This window comes from Mercenaria mercenaria, chromosome 6 (assembly GCF_021730395.1).
Source record: "Mercenaria mercenaria strain notata chromosome 6, MADL_Memer_1, whole genome shotgun sequence".
Lineage (NCBI taxonomy): Eukaryota > Metazoa > Mollusca > Bivalvia > Venerida > Veneridae > Mercenaria > Mercenaria mercenaria.
Window position 1 is genome coordinate 62,553,104 of NC_069366.1, and position 18,531 is coordinate 62,571,634.

General features: G+C 35.6%; 1 protein-coding gene across 3 annotated transcripts in view; it reads right to left on the reverse strand.

Annotated features, from left to right (window-relative positions):
• Nucleotides 1–18,531, reverse strand: part of LOC123548712 (uncharacterized) — a 57,911-nt gene that overhangs the window by 27,596 nt on the left and 11,784 nt on the right. The gene's annotated exons all lie outside the window — the stretch shown is intronic.

Below are 18,531 nucleotides of genomic sequence, written 5' to 3' on the forward strand. Positions count from 1 at the left end.
ACATCGTCTCATCGCCATCTACCTATATGCCAACATTGAAGGAAATACCTTGAATATTTATTTAAGTTATCCTCTGGACACAAAATATGAGGGTCAAATTTGCCTCTGAGCTACATTTGTGACCTTGACTTTTGATTAAGTTCATGCCCTCTGCACATCGTCTCATCGGCATCTACCTTATAATATATGCCAAGTTAAAGTGAATATCTTGAATTGTAATTGAGTAATGCTCAAGACGAGAAACAAGACAGATAGATGCGTCACCATAAATACATCCATTTTTCCCAAGCCGGCATATAAAAAGCTATTGCTCTAATAGTATTCACGAAAAGCAGACCTAACCAAAACTTTCAACCAAAAAATTCCGATTCTGTTGGAACAAAAAAGGGTCATAATTATGACAGGTGCCTGTGAGTTATGCTTCTTGGTCTATTTACTCAACTAATGATGATAATTGTGCAAAGTTTCAAAATGATTAGCACTTGAAGTTTAAAAGAAACAAAACAAGAGCTGTCCGTCAGACAGCCAATGCTCGACTATTCGAATTATTGTCCCAGAAGCAGGAAAATGTTACTCTAAATGTTAAAATATCTATAGTTTCAATCCAGTAACAGCATTAGTTTTGGAGATAGTAACATGCATGCAAAACTTTAACCAGAAGTTTTATGTTCAAAAGGGGACATAATCTGACCAAAATGCATGTCAGAGTTATTGGACTTGATGCATTTAACTAGTTTTATAACCCCGAAGGCACGTGTAAAGTTTCAATTTAATTTCTGCATTTGTTCTGCAGATAGTATTACTTGCACGCAAAACTTGAACCAGAATTTTCTAAGTATAAAAGGTGGCATAATTTGCCCAAAATACATGTCAGAGTTATGGGACTTGACCCAGTCAGATTGGTAATTGATCTAGAAAAAGAAAAAATAAGTTTCAAATCTATATGCCTTTTAGTAATAGCTGTATGTACTAGCTTGCACGCAAAACTTTAACCAGGACTTTGTAAGTCCAAAAGGGGGCATAATTTGGCCAAAATGCAGATCAGAATTATAGGACCTGATGCTATCAATTAGTTTTATAACCCCGAAGACACATGTGAAGTTTCATTTCAATATCTGCATTAGTTTTGGAGATAGTAACTTGCATGTAAAACTTAAACCAAACTTAAGTCCAAAAGGGGGCATAATTTGCTCAAAATACATGTCAGAGTTATGGAACTTGACCCAGTGAGGTTGGTAATTGACCTAGAAAAAGAAAAAATAAGTTTCAAAGCTATATGCCTTTAAATGATAGCTGTAAGTACTTGCATGCAAAACTTTAATCAAGGTGTGACGCCGACGCCAGGGTGAGTAGAATAGCTAGACTATTCTTTGAATAGTCGAGCTAAAAAGAACCTAAACAAAAATCTTAACCAATGCCGACAAGGCAAATCAAGTGACGACAATACCTCATAGATTGCAAGTACCCAACAAGTGTAGATGATTTCACAGTATACTGCCTTATACTGCATGTACATGTATTCTGATCTAGAATTCATAAATGTTCTGGGAAAAATAATTAATCAATTACCAACCAGATACTTGTTTTCCACATTGTCTTAACATTTCTGAACATGAAGTTTTTCAAATTGTAAGATAAATTGCTTTTTTATGCATATTTAACAGCTGCTGTCAATACCATTTTATGCTTCTTACTGAAGTTCTGAGAGAGAAGTTCTGAGATATTCATTAACTATATCTCTATTGTAACCTGGGAAACAACATTTGATAAGCTGATCAGAACAAACTTTTTATTTTTTTAATTCACCTTACTGCTGTGGGTAGCTTATTGTGCCATACACACTACTAGCACCATTTTTTTTAAAAAAAGATTTCTGGAGCAGGATATATATGAAGCAGGATATATACAACAACCATAAACTTAATATTTGGCATAAAATTTCATGGTCTGAATCAAAACTGCTATCTTGTTGGGATCATGAAACAAAACAAATGTGTGCTGAAATACAAAAAAAATATTATCTTACAAAAAAAAATGTTCTTCAGAAATTAAGAAGAATTGGTGTTGCATGAAAATCAAGCAACTTATTTATCATGGCATTATGAACCAAGTTTCAATCCTCAATTCTTCAGAAACAGGATGTAAATTCTGTATCTGTCTAAACAAAACCTGTCTAATGACAGCACTCTATCTGAAGCCCTTCCACCTAATACAACCTTACATGTACAAAAGCTTTAGCAAAATAAATATTTTAAAGAAGTTTTACTAAAATATAAGCCATGGCATGGCATGGTTATGAAACTTAATGCAGGAGGTTACCCCATGATGCCAAAGAATTGTAGAGACTTTGATAACATTTGGTCACTTTATTTCTGGAAAACATTCTCACATGCAGACCTGTCACAAAGTTTCTGTCTTAAAAGGGGCATAATTTAGATAAAATAAAAGCTAGAGTAATGTACTTTTTGAGAAAACTGTGTTGTAACATGCAAATCTTTAAACAAAATTTCAACATTAAAAGGAGCAAAAATCTGAAAAAATAACAAGAGGGCCATGATGGCCCTATATCGCTCACCTGAGTACCATTGCTCTTAATGATTAGATCAAGTTTTGAAACAGATCACATAGGCATACACATTAAATATCATCAGGATAAATATTTTCTTGTTACAGTCCCTTTTGACCTATGGGTCACATACTAGTCAGGGCCAATCTCCATACCAAGTTTGAGGATCCTAGGCTCAAATGCTGCATTTTTTGTCCTTACCCTGGAAGACTTAAATAACATTTAAAACCAATCTCATTAGAAGTTGCTAACGTATATTCATTTACATAAAAAATAAAGGGAGGTAATTTGTCATAAATTCAGTCAATATGTATCTAAACTGATTGTCCAAGTCCATGTGATGGCATATAATAAATGAAATTTCAGATCAGTATCTTCATTAGTTACGGAGATATACCCATTTTAGTTTGAAACAAAGGAAGGTAATTTGACATAAAATCAGTCATTAGACATCTACCCTGAAATTTCAAATACTTGCTGAGATATATCCATTTTTATTAAAATCAGGAGAGGTAATCATGCATTGGTATACCATGTAGAAGATACAGAGTACAAGCCTTTACAACAATATATTAGGAAAGTAAGTAATAGTAGATATTTCTTACCATGGAAGACATAAATAACGGTTCAAACCAATCTCATTGGAAGCTGCTAGGTATATGTATATTCATTTACACAAGAAATAAAAGGAGGTAATTTGTCATAAATTCAGTCAATATATATCTTCACTGATTGTCCAAGTCCATCTGATGGCATAAATAAAATTTCAGATCAGTATCTTCATTAGTTACGGAGATATACCCATTTCAATTTGAAATAAAGGGAGGTAATTTGACATAGGGAGGTAATTTGACATAAAATCAGTCCATAGTTACCTACCCTGACTGTCTCAGTCCAACTAATGACAATAATGAAATTTCAAATGAGTCCTATAAGTACTTTCTGATATAAATCGATTTTGATTAAAATCAGGGGAGGTAATCAGATATAAAATAACTCCAGAACCTATGACTGAATCTGACAGATTCATCATGGAATCCAAGATTTATTGTTGTTGAAGATATTTTGCAAGTTTGTATCAAATCAAACCATAAATGAAGTCTCTATATGGCTGCAAAAGCCAAAATAGCAAAAGAACCGAGATATTATGCCAATACAAGTTGTGTGCAAGTTTGATTTAATAAAGGTGATTGCAAAATGTTGTCTCTATCGTGTTCACAAGCAAAAAAATAGCAAATTTTGGCCCTTTAAGGGGCCATAACTCTGAAACCCATGATCATGGGATCTGGCTAGTTTTTGAACAGAACTGAGATATTATGCCAATACAAGTTGTGTGCAAGTTTTATTAAAGGTGATTGCAAAATGTTGTATCTATCGTGTTCACAAGCCAAAAATAGCAAATTCTGGCCATAACTCTGGAACCCATGATGAGATCTGGCCAGTTTTCGAAAGGAACCGAGATATTATGCCAATACAAGTTGTGTGCAAATTTGCTTAAAATTGATTGCAAACTGTGGTTTCTATCATGTTCACAAGAAATTGTGAACTGACGGATGAAGGGCGATCACAAAAGCTCACCTTGTCACTACGTGAGTGACAGGTGAGCTAAAAACTAGAGTTACTGTATGTATCTAGCTACATGTATGTGATGTCAGAAGCATGTGTTAAGTTTGAAAGCATTTGGCCCAGTAGTTTTTGAGAAAGCTGCTTACACTAGATTTTTAAGTTAAATAGGAGAATAATTTTGACAAAATAAAAACTAGAGTTACACAACTTGTCCCCCGTGTGAACATCTCATGATCACAGCTTGAAAGCATTAGGCTCAGAAGTTTAAGAGAAACTTGCTTACATACAAAACGTTTGTGACCCCAATTCCCATGAAAGGGTGACAACAACAGCTCTACTATTTGAAAAATTTCTAACTCAGTGTAGCATTTATACAGTGTTATTTTTACCTGTATCAGTCAGTGAATCATAAAACCAGGTTTTCATATCCATTTCAACAATAATATTATATCACACAGACAGTCCATTTTTTATTCTCGTAATATCAGTTGGTTCAGAACTTAGAATCACACAAGACAATCTCTTTCCATAGAAGTTTAATATCTTAATATTTATTCTCAAACAAACTCCAGAAGTTAGCACCCACTTTCAAGATGCTTGAAACAGTTCACTTTTAATAAAAAGGCAGACACAATGCTGTGATAACAGTCTATATATTTTGTTTCTTGGTGAAAACAGATTTAGCAGTGTGCTTGATTGAGATTTCAAGTCATAGGAAAATTACCTGAAGAAATTTTGTATAAAGTTACCTAAGAAAATCATTGTCAGCCTGTCAGGTTTGCATTGCATAACTGGTCAATCTCATATTCCAAGATTCTGGTATAACTAGTTAGAGTTGACTCTTACTTTAATATTATATTAAATTGTCCAATAAATTGATTAAGTTACTCCCTACAATGTCATGGCAAACCACACGTTTAAAGCTTCCAATTTTCAAGTTTTCTAAGTCACTCCATCAGATATTTATATATATATCATTGTATGTATATATTATATCACACACTGCAGCCTGCACAACATCACCACATTGTAATAAAATCTGCTATAATGGTCGCAGCTGGTTTTCTATATCTTCATGGCATAGAAAAATACCAATAGCTATCAAGTATTAAAATAATCTTGCAGAATATAAATCAACACTTTCCAACACGATTTGCAATACAGAGGGATAGTTCAAAGGAAAATAAATGTCAAACACTTACACCAGGTTTTAGTAACAGTAAACTAAAAATCAAACTAAGAAATCACTTTTACAGAAAACACTATGGAAAGTTTTAAGACAATTTCATTTTTCATGTGAAGCCTTTTCAGCCGCTTTGATAATCTCCGTATTTCAATATTATATAGAATAATGTTTTCTTGAGATAAAACCACTTTGTAGAGGTAAATTGGTCATTTCTCTTATAATTCCCTCAACAGCAAGCTTATTATGGAGATTAGGTTAAACACAAAATCTGTCAATAAAACTGGAGGTTATTAGCCAGAAACATTAGCATGTTGAAAGGGTGAACAACATCATAATTTTGCACATTAATTTTGTCCTTCATATCAGATGTTTTTACAAATACTTATAAACAGTCTAATAACTAGATCTTCCTTCTGTAAGCTTTAAGTTTTACCATAAGAGTAATGATTATTAAGATATATTACTGTATTTGTGATAGAACTTTTCATTAAATTAAATATTGTTTCTACATTTGGGCTGGTATTAACCACATGGGGCTTCTTGCAAATCCATGAATCCCACTAGTTACATGTAGCAATTCTTGGATGAATTGCAGGAAGTCACAATTCTAAATGCACAAAATAGTATTTGGTGGTCTTTTATTTTCAGAAAACATTCCTTTAGATGCCTCTTTCTATCCTCAAAACCCGGTACGAATCTTGACTTTCATTAATTCCCAATGTGTAAAGACAAAATTGAAAATACTGACTGCAAAACGAAAACAATCTCAGAAAAATACCACTTTGTCCGATCTGGTGTCATGTTGTCTTGTGGTGCCTGTTATTACCTCATAGTGTGTGCTTATATTTACATTATTAACAGCAGCTTGCTACAAAAACAAGTGATTTGCATTCCTAGAGTATCAGAAAATCTAAATAAATCTCAGAATATTGATCTTTTCAACACGTAAATACAACAGCCATAAAGACCCGCCCATTGAAGTTAAACCGTAATTCCTCTACAGTAACTGTTCCTAATTTTCATTTTCAGTATCCTGATATCTAGTAACAAATCAGAAGAAATAGTCAAAAGAATTAGTTGTTCCTTTTGAAATTAAATATGTGTCCAATTTTGAAAGATTTTTTTGCAACAGGGCATTTTTTGTTCAGGATTTTTGGAATGATAGCAATCTCAAGGAAAGCGCCTGGTTTTACTGCATCAATGATGTTTACACAAAAATGAATAAACATTTCTTTCTAGCCAAAGCATATAGGAAATGTAGTTATTACACAAATAAGAACATAAAATAAATGAAAATAATTTCCTTGCCGATATTTTACAGTAATGGTACACATACTTCTGTTAATTGCCTGTACTGCTTTCACATTTTCAAGATAATTTCATCAACAAAGGCAGCTAGCAGTGATAAAGTTTAGAGCTATCTTCATAATTATAAATCAATTACCTACATGTACATGTACCAGCAGGAGTCAAATTCTTTTTATAACTAAATGCATGAAAACACTTAATTGGTTCAAATCCTCCTAAATAGGTTAACAACTTTGCTCTCTAAAGAAATGTTACGAAACTGAGTCATGAGACCAGTCTCTCAAAACTCAAGCATCTGATTGGTTGATTCTGAGTGAACTTTAGAAATTGACCAATAGCATGGCTGCATTCCGAGACTGGTTTCAATACCTGCTTGAATCTTGCACGTTGTTTTTGTGGGGTTTTAGGTTACACCAATACAGTTATAGTTAAAAGGGTGGTTTTTCAAGCTTTAGATATTGCAGGAAGATCCCAGATGCTGCTCCTAAAGGTACTGTTGCAGGCATAGGCAGCACTTGGTTAAAACCACTAACCTTTTCTTAAGAAGCTGCATTGCTTATACACAACAATTCTACACTTCCAGCAAGTTGCTGAACCCATACTGTTGAGGACCAATTGATTCTAAGTCAGTGACCTCAACCACTCAGCCATAAAACCCCCAAAATCTTGGCAACAGCAACATTTTCCAAGCAAAGTGGACTGCATTGTAAACTGGAAGATTTTGTTAAAACTGAACAAGACGATCGATTGGGCTTAAGTCTCTCACCTGAAGAGGACCTTAACCATTTGACCCTAAAATGACAAAGCACCCAAAGTTGAACAAGTGACGAGAGGTTCCAGGGTTCTCCCAAGGACTTTATTATAGCCGGGCTCTGTGGAATTATAGCCGGGTTCACTTTTAGTGGTGTATTGCGATAAACATATTATTCATTCAGTAAACTAAGGTGATGAAATATAAGAATGATATGAAACAGCTTCTGAAACTGTAACATATTTATCAAAGGTAGCTTAAGTAAATAAATCAATGCAAAAATCATCATTTAATATTTTCTATTTGATTTTCTTTGAAGTTGAGTTTAAAAGAAAATATGCATTGTGATTTTTTTCTTGCATTAATTAAACTTTTACAGAAACAGCAATTTTGAGAGGAAATATAAATGGCAGTCTATTTGGTCCTTATACAGTGTCAAACACTATCTACCTTTTAAACCTACCATTAATTCTGTATTTTGTGTTTTAGTTGAATCTGTAGCTCATTTCATGAAAAAATATTTAAAGTCAAATTATTGATGTTTTCTACCTTCATTGACACTATACATGGACTTATCCGAATTTGTGTTGTCTGAAATGCCCTGCAGTTTCAGGTACGTTTTTCCAGATTAATTTCACCAATAGCAGTTGCAATTTTGCATGTTTTGCAGGTAGTTTTTATTGAAATAGCCTAACTATTACTTGCTGGATATGGTTTGGCATGTCCTACCAGCGTCCGTTTCGTTTTGTAAAAGCCCACTAATGGCATCCGTTTTACTTGGTTGCAACTGAACAGATTTGTAAATTTCTGCCGACTGCCCCCATTTGAACAAACTTGGGAGAGGACCTTATATTGATGCTACAAAGCAAGTTTGATGAAGATCCTTTGAATGGTTCATGAAAAGTTGTTTAAAGCCTTTAATAAACGTATTTCTAATTTTGGCTCTAGCAGCTCCTAAAAGGGGACAAGTGCACCCATTTGAACAAACTTGGGAGAGGACCTTATAATGGTGCCAGCAGTTACAGACCAAGTTAGATGAAGATCCTTCAAGCAGTTCATAATAAGAAGTCAGTTAAAAGTATTTCTAATTTTAGCTCTAGGAGCCCATAAAAGGGGCCAAGTGCCCCCATTTGAACAAACTTGGGACAGGACCTTATAATGGTGCTAGCAGCTACAGACCAAGTTCGATGAAGATCCTTCAAGCAGTAACTGTTCATGATAGGAAATCATTTAAAAGTATTTCTAATTTTGGCTCTAGAGGCCCCTAAAAGGGGCCAAGTGCCAACATTTGAACAAACTTTACATTTGAACAAACTTGTAGAATTTATTTCGCAACAGCCTCGGAAGTAAACCCTTGCTAGCTGCCCGAAATCTCTGGATTCTGGCCTTCAGTAGCAATAATTATATATTATTTGAAGGGGGCTCATATTTCCCTATATATTTTTCATTTTGGACTCATTCAGGATGAAAACAGTTTTTTTAATTAATCTGGTCATATTTTTTGTCCCAGGTCCGATACTCGTGCCTATGGTTAAGCTTGCCAATTCACCTTGTCAATTAATACGTATAGGTTATAGATCATTTATTGAACTTCTAATGCAATTAAGTTTGCCGAAACGGAGCGTAGTTCAAAATTAATGAGTATTCATTGTTCCGCCTACTATGGATTTCCCACATTCTAGGAGGCGGAGCAATTACCAAAGCAGGGACTGCATACAAGAAATAATGTGTCTATGTAATAAACGGACCATATAGATAAATGAGCCGTGCCATGAAAAAACCAACATAGTGGGTATGCGACAAGCATATGGATCTAGACCAGCCTGCGCATCCGCGCAGTCTGGTCAGGATCCATGCTGTTCACTAAAAGTTTCTCTAATTCCAATAGGCTTTGAAGCGAACAGCATGGATCCAGACCAGACATCTGGATCCATGCTGGTCGCAAACCCACTATGTTGGTTTTCTTATGGCACGGCTCAAATATCTGTTAAATATATGTTTTTAGTTTTAGTTTAATGCAAGCTGTACTTCCATAGTTCAAGTTTGACCTTTCTGCAGCTTTCACTACCTCTACTGGTCTAAAAATAAACCAGGGTGCACTTAGATTCTACTTTGTCTTGTTGTATTTATACATGTAGTTGTGTTATGCTGTGATTTTTGTGTAAATTTCTTATATTTTATTTTTCATTTATTATTAGTAAAATACTTTGTTTCTGAACTTTGGTCTATATTACTTTTTGGCCACAAATATTTTACACTTTTAATATTTCTTAATATTCCCACAGTCAGGAATGTAATCTTTTAGAAAAGCACTACTTTGCTAAATTTTTGTAATCACACTAAGAAGTCTCAATATCCTGACATCTGTAGCTAGGTATGAAGCCACTTAACACTTCCCTTACTTTCAAAGGAAGTGATCAAATGTTTGCTGTTTTAGCAAATGTTAAGCTGTATTGTTCTAAAAACATAGGTGATAGTTTGTCTGGCTTGACATGTACAACATCTTAAAGATTTTCACAGTTTTTTCTACTACTTAACTAAAGATTTAACATCTCCGCCTTATGTAAATTATGTGAAATTTTGCGTTTGGATTGGTCAAGATCCGAGGACCAATGGCCAACGAGAGGAACCCTCAAAAGATCCCTTTTCCAGCAGGCAGACATGATTCTGCCAACTTTCTTATGAAGGAAAATAATAAAATAAAACTTGCTGGAAAAGAGGATTGATCTTTCTTCTATATATTTTCTTAGATTCCCCATTCTACAAAAGTTCCGGAGGTAAAGTTCTCGGCGGAACACGTGGTGGGTACCGAAAGATCCTGAACCTTTCACTTAAGCCAAGCGTGATGAAATGGTGTTGACTTCAAGACCATCAAACTATAATCTGCGTAGAGGTGGAGACAGCTCACAAGAGGACCAGCAGCAGGCAGAAGCACCAGTTACAGAACAAAATCAGCATCCGACACCACCTGTCGAGCAAAATCAGCAGCCAACAGTTCCTGTGACCACACCAACAGGTATGTCTGTGGGACACTTCAGACTTGAGAGTTTCGTCGGAGACGGCTCCCAAGACATTGTCGCGTATTTAAAACGATTTGACCAGTATCTTTCATATTCTGGAATACCTGATGAACGTACTCTAGGCACTTTAGCCCTTCACCTTGATGGAAATGCTCGCATATGGTTTGAGAATTTAGAAACTTTGCCAACCACTCTTAATCAGCTAAAGACTTTATTGACAAACAAATATAAGAGGAGTCAGCCAATAGACTTAAATGTGTATAACACAAAACAAGGGACTTTAGAGTCAGTAGATGCATTTTTAAATAGACTTGAAGCTCAGTGTATTCAGGGAAGAGTACCAGCTAATGTGCAGGTTCAAATAGCATTGAATGGGATGGAACGTTCCCTCGGAGCAGCCATTTCAACGCATGCTCCGGCCAACCTGGATGATGTACGAAAACTTGTGTCGAGAATGGGCCAACTCAGACAGCCAGAAGTAAATGTCATAACCACCAATTCCAAACTGGAAAACTCCCTGGAGACTCTTACTGCAAACGTAGCAAAACTTACAGTCGCCATGGAGACCAACCAACATCGGCCTCCACAACCCAAGTACCAGAACAGACAACACTATGATGACAGGCGAGCAGAGGACACTTGTTCACGTTGTAAAAGTAGGTGCTCTTCTATTTCTCATTGTAGGGCAATGCAAATGCAAAATACGATTTGTTATAATTGTCAAGGCCGTGGCCATCTTTCAAATGTCTGTCCTACTCCAAAAAATGGTCAATCAAATGCTAGAAGGGATTCTTCCTACTCGAGAAGGGGTCGTTCTTCGGGTAGGAGGGACCGTTCTTTTGGGCGCAGGCAATAGGGACTCGCGCCTGTCTGCAAGACCGAGAAAATCGATCATGTAGATGGGCACAGAGATAGGACTAAAGGTATCCTTAACACTAAATTTTCAAAGAATGTTCATAATGACAATAAATGTAAGCAAGTTAGGTTTGCTCAACAAAAAGGTGAAAAAAGTAGTGCTTCAAAGTCTAATGATATTGAAAACTGTGAGGAAATCAATGCTAATTTTACTGCATACATGACCAAAAATACAGTAAACGTGTCTATTAATGGAAGGAAAACAAGTGCTTTAATAGATACTGGTGCAGCAATTTCATGTATTGGCAAAACCTTTTTTGATAACGCTTTCCCCAAAAATGCACCAACTATTGAAAATTGCTCCCTAAAACATATTAAAGGTGTAGGCGGTACATACCATGTAGTTGATGGATTAGTTCATTTAGACGTAAAGTTTAAGGGTTTAATAATTCCTTATCGTTTTTATATCATAAAGGATCTACATCACTCAGTGATTTTAGGAAATAATTTTCTTGAAGATTACAGTGCAAATATAGATTATAGGACAAAACAACTACATCTTCAGGATGACAATAACAGGGACATCATTGTTTGTAACCTTAGTACTAACACAGGATATGCTAGGACTATGAAATCTGTTATTTTACCTGCAAATTCTGAAACAGACATTCAAGTTAAGATTGCAAGAGTAAATTCAGGTGAACAGGTCCTGTTAGAGCCTGTAGCTAGTCTAGTAAATCAAAATGTTATGGGTGCTAAGTGCTTAGTAAAGGTTAAAAATGGAAGGGCATTTTTTCGACTGATTAACCCAACTGAAAATGATGTTACTTTAAAAGAAAACAGGATTTTGGCAATAGCTTCTGAAATTAGCCACAACCACATATTTGCACTTTCAGAACCTCTAACTGAAGACCAAAGTAAAACAGATTCAGATAGGCCTAAAACAAAAAAGTGGTCTTTTAATTTAGATGATTCCGATCTGACACCTGATGAAAAAGAGAGATTGTTAAAATTGTTAAATGAAAACTCTGATATCTTCTCTGAGGGTTTACATGATCTAGGTAGGACGCATTTAGTTACACATAAGGTAGATACAGGAGATGCCCGACCAGTGAAACTGCCTTTTTACAAACAATCACCACAAATGAGGCGCAAAACTAAAGAGCTTACTGACGAAATGCTAAAAACAGGTCATATAGAGGAAAGCAATTCTAACTGGCATTCACCTGTGGTTCTCGTCCGTAAAGCCAACTCAGACGAGTACAGGTTCGCGGTCGATTACCGTAGGTTGAACAAAATTTGCAAGCAACAAGACTTCCCAATACCTAGGCTCACAGATATTTTAGATGCAATAGGGGAGTCGAATGCCCAATATTTTACATCACTAGATTTGGGAAAGGCTTTTTGGCAGGTCCCACTTGATGAGGAAAGTAAAGAAAAATGTGCCTTTATCACGTATGATGGAATTTTTTCTTTTCGAAATATGCCTTTCGGTTTATCAGGAGCGCCTGCAACTTTCCAAAGTCTAATGATGACAGTCTTACGTGGTATCAGTTGGAAATACGTCTTGTGCTATGTCGATGACGTGATAATTTTCTCTCGTACCTTCTCAGAACATTTGACACACATTTCAGAGGTCTTTAAGCGTCTTAGGGAAGCAGGTTTGAAACTTTCCCCACATAAGTGCTACTTTGCTCAGAAAAAACTTAATTATTTGCGTCATGTGTTCAGTAAGGAAGGGGTAGAGCCAGATGAGAGAAAAGTTGAAAAAATTAAGAATTTAACAGCTCCAAAAGATCAAAAAGGGGTAAAAAGCCTTCTCGGTTTAACTAACTATTATAAAAAATTTATCGCGGGGTATAGTAAACTTTGTGCCCCAATTTTTGAACTATTAAAAAAGGGTATACGCTTTGAATGGTCAAAAGAGTGTGAACAAGCACTAAGAACTTTGAAAAATGCTCTCTCATCTGCGCCTATTCTAGCATTTCCAAATATGAACAAACCTTTTATACTCACATGTGATGCAAGTACTGCAGGCTTAGGTTATATATTAGGTCAGCTCGATGAAAATGGCAAAGAGCGAGTTATTGAATATGGTGGCCGAGCGTTGCATGGAGCAGAGAAAAATTATTCAGTATCTGAGTTGGAATGTTTAGCTATAGTTTCTGGGGTAAAGACATACAAATCATATCTTTCTACAGGCCACCGTTTTACTATATTTACTGATCACAAAGCATTGAAATGTTTAAATTCCATGAATGAGTCAACAAATGGTCGAATTGCTAGATGGGCACTCTTTTTACAAGGCTTTCAGTATAAAGTTGAATACATTAAAGGCAAACAAAATAGTGCTGATGCCTTATCAAGACTTACTATTGAGGCACAAACAGGACAAACAAGTCATAACGAAGATTTGAACCAAAGTTCTAAGTCTGAGAATCCGCTAGATATAATGGCTGAAAATGTACACTCAGCAGAAGCTCAAGTCTTACCAAATTATTCTGAAAATAAAAATGTGACTAACTTAACCAGTCCTGTGACTGAAAACGAAGGAGAAATTCCTGAAAATGAAATGTTAGAAGTAACCTTTGAGTACTCTAAATTTGCCCCAGTCTTATCTGTAGATGTAGAATCACCAGTCACTGAAAAAATTGAAAATGACATTGAATTGATACAATTACAGAAAGAGTGCCCTGACTTCAAAAACATTTATAATTATTTGGCTTCTGGTGTACTTCCATCCGAAGAAAAATCTTCTAAATTTGTTGTTTACAACCAAGATTTTTATGACATTGTTGATGGAATTCTCATGCATAAAATATCAACCTAGGTCTAAGAAAAAGCCAGATCATGAAAAGTTTATTTTCCAGATAGCTCTTCCTGCCAAACTTCGTTTACAGGCGATGCAATCATATCATGACTTTAATGGTCATTTTGGCATAAAGAAAACTTTTGGTGCATTACAAAACAAATATTACTGGCCTAGAATGCTTCAAGATGTTACTGATTTCATAAAATCATGTGATAGGTGTCAAATGGCCAAGAAGAATTCACATCCTCATTCATTGCCATTGAATCCATTGCCTATTGTCAAGGTCTTTGAACGGATGCATGTTGATATCCTGGGCCCTCTAACGAAAACAAAATCTGGTCATGAATACATTCTCGTCTGTGTCGATAGTTTCAGTAGGTGGGTTGAGGCCTTTCCTCTGTTTACTCAGTCTGCTAGTGAAATTGCAAGAGTTCTTCATGATGAGATCTTCTGTCGCTATGGGGCTTGTTTGTCCTTAGTAACCGATAGGGGTCGCAACTTCCTCTCAAAACTTGTCAATGCCGTTTGTGAAATTTATGAAGTTTCCAGGCATAAAACCGCCAGCTATCATCCCCAAGCAAATGGCTGCGTGGAGCGTCAAAATGCCATTATAGCACAAACCTTAAGAATGTATATTAACAAAAGACAAGACAACTGGAATCTTATCATACCCACTGTCCTTATGGCTATTAGGTCAGCACCAAACACTGAAACTTCTGGTTACTCTCCCTACAAAATGTTATTTGGTACTGAAATGCGACTTCCCTTTGATACCTCCTTAGTTCCTAGAGAAACACTAAACCCCGAAGCAAAGACCTTTGTAGAACAAATGCTTGAAAACCTTAAAATGGTACATGGTCAGGCAAAAACCAACTCAGAGTTAACACAGAAGGAAAGCAAGCAAAAGCATGATGTCAAAGCAAAGAATTCAGATTTAGACATTGGGGATAGAGTTCTGTTAAAGAATAACAAGCACACCCCAGGTTTGTCAAATAAACTAGAAGATAAATGGAAGGGGCCATATCACATCACTGAGAAAGGGTCAGCCCCAAATACCTTCCGCATAGCAGACAACAAGACTAACAAACTTGTTAAAGGTATGGTTAATGCAAAGAACCTCAAAAGGTACCATGATCCTAGAAACTATCGACAATTCCCTGAAGCAGCCACACAAAATTCTGGCAGTTCAATTCCCCAACCAGGGCCAAGTTCTGGTCTATCTCAAGTAAGACCAAATCCAACTTCAAACGAGGTCCAAAATCCTGAAGCCAATACCAATCAAAATGATACGGACACATCAGGTTATGGTCAAACACAAGGTCAAGGGCAAGGGGAAAACACGTCCCAGCACAGTGATATTCAAAATGATAATGAAGATCAGAGTACCAATGACAATAATAACAATAGCAACGACTATGATGGTAAATGGCACGAGGCAAACAAGATCATTAGACAAAGAATTAGGGGCAATGTAAAGCAATTTTATATTGAATGGAAAAACCCCAACATACCACGCTCATGGGAAGCAGAAGATGATGTCTCACAGGCTTTAAAAGATGCATTTTATAAAACTCATACAACAACAGGCAAGGCACGTAAGAAAAATCGCAAGAAAAACAAACAAAAGAAACTGAGGTATCTTAAAAGAAGGGATGAATAAGGAACCATATTGATTCCAGGTGTTAAGGTGGATTGATAAAGTTAAAACTAAATTGTCTTAATGGAATGGTGTTAAAGAAAGCGTTGTTACAGTATACACTTTTTAGTTGCTGTTATGAACTCACAGATACTTATATGTCTTAATCAGTCTTTTGTTTACAAAACTTGTAATGGGACATAATGAATAAAGACAGGTCACAGTGTAGCTTATGAGTGTTCACTCTAATAAGTATACTAAGCAGACTTGTATCCATTTTTCTTACACATCATACATATCATGTTGTGTTCTAAGAAATTGTATGCGGGGATGTCAACAATAAATTTAAGGTTCAGGTCTGATTTGCAAGGCGTGTGTATGTGTTCTGTATGTGAGTGAATAAAAGTTATCTTTCCTTCTACTTTTCTCTGTCAGTTCCTGTTCCTGATTATAGTGCTAGATTGTAAAACTGTTGGCCGCAGAATTACAACACTGACTGACCTGCATTCTTTCTATTTCTTTATAGTTAAATGGGTGTCCATGATGCTTAGAACTTTGCTTCTGGCTCTCTGTCTGACCATGGTGTCTGGAATTGTTCCGACTGAGTTGCAGCGTCTAAATTATGGTGTCACCTTCGAGCCGAGAGCTCAACTTTATATGGCAGAAGACATGTGGATCCACACCCTTGAAATTGAGTTACCAACAACTCTAAATATGTTAGATTTACCAAGTTGTACTAAGGACGCACAAACATGTTCATTTATGAATGAAGTATTACTCGAGATAAATCAAATAAGGCATGAGACCGAGATAATCATCAATAGCACCTTGGAATCAGTATATAGGTTAATCCCTGAAAGACGTTTAAGTGTGCGCAGTCGTTCAAGAAGAGCATTGTTGTCATTTATAGGTGACCTTAGTAAATCTATCTTTGGAACAGCAACAGTTGAAGATGTTGAGATGCTAGCTCGTCATATTAATGCTTTAAATAGAATCACATCAAAAGTAGTTTCAACTGTGGAACAACATGAGGAAAATCTAGCCTCGTACATTAAAGCTTCGGATGAAAGGATGAACAATATCATGTTAGGGCTCAAAGATAATGAATTAGCAATTGAACATATTCAAACACAACTTTATGAATCTTTTAATAATTTAGAAAAGGCTTTCTCTATTATGAGTGTTTTCATGGCAAAACATATTGAAAAATCTAGGAAGATTGAACACAGATTTAATGAAATTTTAGATGGTGTATATCAGTTAGTGGAAGGAAAACTTTCTCCTCATCTAATCAATGCAGAAACCATGTCAAAAACAGTCTATGACATTAAAAAGATATTGTATACAAAATACCCAGGTTTTCACTTAGTCTATACAGACATAAATGATATTTACCAAAATGTACAAAGTCTGTTTAATCGGAAAGGATCAAAGCTATATGTAGCTTTAAAATTTCCTATATCTCCATTTCAGAGACCACTCACTTTGTTTAATGTCATGTCATTTCCAGTCCCAGTAAATGACTCTACAGATCATGCTACTCAGTTGTTGAATTTACCTGAATTATTTGCAATGTCTTCTGATTTACAATTTTATACAGTTTTCAATCAAAATGACCTTGCTCGCTGTAAAGTGAGCAACCAACACAAATTATTGTGTAAAATCAACAGAGTCTTGGTGCCAATTACAACTGAGAATTGTCTGTTAGCTATTTTTCACAATGATAAAACTACTGTGAAGAAATTATGTGACTTTCGATTTTTGACTGATCATGTAAAACCAAATATATTTGTACTCACAAAAACATTAATTGTTATATATAAAGTTCAGTCTTTGGAATTTACATGTAATACATCTAAACATATGGTAACAGGTTGTAATTTTTGTACTCTAACTGTTCCATGTCAATGTTCTGTATCAGCTCGAGGTATGTACCTGCCTCAAAGACTGTCTTCTTGTCAAGAGACCAGTATCACAAAGTTACACCCTGTCAATTTGGCTGTTTTACAACAATTTTTCAATGACACATCTCTACAGTCAATAGAAAGTAATTCAGTTTTCAAAAACCCTTTAAATATAGATGTCCCTCAATTTAAACTATATAATCATTCTATGAGTCACATTATAGCAGATGATAGAAAATCACATTTGAGCTTACAGAAAATGGCTAAAGCAGCAGAAAATGATGCTGTAGCTTTCCGAACCTTGACTGAACCTCTTTTGGCTGGGCATATCTCATTAGATGATTCTTGGCCAGCCACTGATGATATATTACTGTATTGCACTACTGCTGTAGCAGGCATCTGTCTTATTTTGCTTATCATAGTTTTCTGTAAACTGAGAAAACTTGTTACAATTGTAGCTGTATTACAAAAGTCCAAACATGTAACTGCGACTACAGCACCTTCATTTATTTACAAACGCAACAAAGTAACCACAACTCAAGAGCCAAATTTTCTCGAAACTCTTGACTTAACATTAGATCACTATATTTTGGCATTATCTATCTGTACCTTTTTGTTTGTCATTTCGATTATACTGTATCTAATCAGAAAGCAACATTATAAACAAACAAAGTTTGTGCTTGAACTGACCAATGGAACTAACTGCGTACGGATACCTTTACAAACTCTATCTTTGTGTCCTACCTACTGGGAGGCCCACCTTCCACAGAACATTAAAAGCATATCTATTAGGGGACTATGGAACTCCGTTCTAATATTTGATTGGGACCATTGCCAGTTAAAGAATAAACTAACTGAAAACACCTTGTCAGTGAAAACTCAACATAAAGTTTCTATGTTCCAATCCAGAAAGATAAGAGAAATTCT